Source organism: Misgurnus anguillicaudatus, chromosome 24, assembly GCF_027580225.2.
Source record: "Misgurnus anguillicaudatus chromosome 24, ASM2758022v2, whole genome shotgun sequence".
NCBI classification, from domain to species: domain Eukaryota; kingdom Metazoa; phylum Chordata; class Actinopteri; order Cypriniformes; family Cobitidae; genus Misgurnus; species Misgurnus anguillicaudatus.
Genome location: NC_073360.2, coordinates 44,098,793 through 44,101,516, shown reverse-complemented (window position 1 = coordinate 44,101,516; position 2,724 = coordinate 44,098,793).

Sequence of the window (2,724 nt, the reverse complement as noted above, 5' to 3'; positions counted from 1 at the left end):
ATATTAAACTCATGTTTGTAAGTTTTCAAAAAGTTAAACGTAAAGTTACACATTGTCTCAACTACTCGTGAGTTGAAACAAAGCTAAATAAGTATATTTAGCTCACATTTTTAAGGCAGCAGATGAACTTTTGTTTCTATGTTTAACCAGCTTGAAATGTTTTACAGTGAGTAGATTAGAAGGAGTCTGGTATTACCGCAAAATAAGTATGTCAGGATATGATCACACTAGTGTTTTGATGTTGAATGGAGCATGGGGCACATTCACCAGGACTCTCAGATTTATGTCTATCACCTGCCTTAGCAAGTTGCATGATCGTGACTAAAGTAACTATTTTTATGATCGGAGCAAGCATGGGGCGGCCAGACATAAAAATATTAGTTTACCCGGCAACCTCTGACTAAGATCAGAACTGGCAATTTTGTGTCCGTGAGATGTACGCAACGGCCGGCGTATATCCTGTGCGATATCGGGTCCCTAATGAACGAATAATTAAGACTATGGGAATTAATAAATAATCAAACATCTAAATTATGATCAACAGATAATTGGAATAATGCACTAAATTCTTACTATATTAAATTGGAGTCAGATTATAATTTAAACACAGAGGTCAAAGAAATTAATTTAATCCTGATATGGAATTATTCTTCTAGAAGCGCTGAGGAAGGAACGAATACGAGACCCCTTCACCCACTCCACTTGTATCCGTCGTTGGACTTGTGGGTGGTACCTTACAGCTTGGTGATCCCGACGTGATGACGTATACCACGGGCCACGTGATGACGTAGTACACCCGAACAAGTGACGTGGTACTCCAGGAAGCTTTCCAGCGCGACATTTCAACCATAACAGAGTATTCCATTCATCGCAAAATAGGAGGTTTAAACGTCTACTTTTCTGTCTGCAGCTGTGTTGGTAAGTTGATTTTATTTGCCTATTAGAAATGTTGAGGGTGACCATAAACGCACCCGCATGTTGTAGAATGGGACGGTAAACTCCCATTGAAAGTCCGGAGAAATCCGGTTAGGCATGAAAATTAGAATAACAACACAGCTGTCAGAGAAATAATAACATTGCGGATAAAGAAATAATGTATTTCCTCGCGCTTCGAATCAAACATCATCTCCTGTGCTTACACTCAGTAGGAGTGAATATTACATGGACTAATGACTAAATGTTATCGTGGTACATTACGCAAAGTCGTAAATTTGAGTCTAAAAGTGGAAACATCGCCGTGGCGATTATGTATTTGCGTTGTGGAACGATCTCGCAACTATATCTGAAACCCGTAAAGTAAGTTATTAGCGAATATCCGTGAATAATAAAAGTCCAGTCGGATGACAAAACTCGGTGCCTAAGTCAATGCGTCCACGTATGTAAACAAACCTGCGCAAAACAGGCGATAATAACTCTGTTAATGGAAATACACAGCATGACAACAACAGTGTAGATGAGAATAAATTCCCTTTGTTAGCAAATTAAAGATCTTTTTGTTTGTTAAAGCAACGAAAGATAAACTTAAAATGGAGTAACATCTTCCAAATTTTATTCTGGTTCTAAAATAAGGGTAAACATTGAATTAATACAGTAGTAACTACATTCAAACTCTCTGTATGAGATTTTAGGTTGTTCACAGCACATGTGCAACATTTAAAGGAACAAACTCCTTCTGGGCAAGAATTAACTTAAATAAAGGGACGTTATATACATTTAAACTACAGTGTAAGTTAAGGTGTTTGCATATGAGAAGTAAATTTCAGGTTTACATGATTGATATGACAAGAGCAAATGTTCATATTAATCTTTATAGGATCATTAAATGCACCAAACTATACAGTTTACATACTATACATGATGGGTTAAGGAAGATAATTGTAATTATGGAGAATGAAGGAGAGATGGAAGTGTATAAATGATTGAAGGCAGCATTGTTGGGGTTAGAGGTTCAGTGCATGCAGAGTGGAACTAAATGTTGGATATTAAGCAAGTAGGGAAATTTGTAACAAATCGTTTGATATGGATTGATTAGGAGTGATTTTGTTAAAGAACACTCAGAACTGGATAAGTGTAGATAGAATGGAACCAGGAAGTTTTGTTACAATTTCTAAATTCAGGCAGGATTTCTCAATGTGGAAATAAGATAAATTGAGCTAAAGCTTTAACTGATGCACAGCAAGATAATGATGAAACTGCTAAAATGGTCAATAAAACACATGTGATCTTATCTCACTGAGAAAGAATCACCACTGAGATCAAAGGGCTTAAACCCCCTCTCAGAAAAGATCCGCTGTTTCTCCTTGATTCAAGGGAAATATTTTTAGCTTGATTGTAACAAAGAAAATACATTATTATTTTCTGTGAATCAATCAAAGTAATATTAATGCATTCATTAACATCATGATATACAGTACAGTGTAGTCAGCAGTGTTAAAAGTTCTAGGCTTAGTCTTTTCTCTATGAGATTGTGGAAATTGTTATTGAGCAATTTGTTGTCTAATTGTCTAAAGATTGTGAAAGTCATAAATAATAGAGCTTATAGCTGAGTCCTGAAATCACTGCAGGAATACAAAATTCCTGTTTAAAGTGAATCAGTGGGAGCTAGTAAAAGTGTTTTTAAACTTTTGTATGTCTTCGGGCTAAAAGTTTATGACTTTAAAATCTAAAGCAAAATTTGTGCCTTACGCTCTATTCATTGATTACTTTTCATATTAAAATAGAATC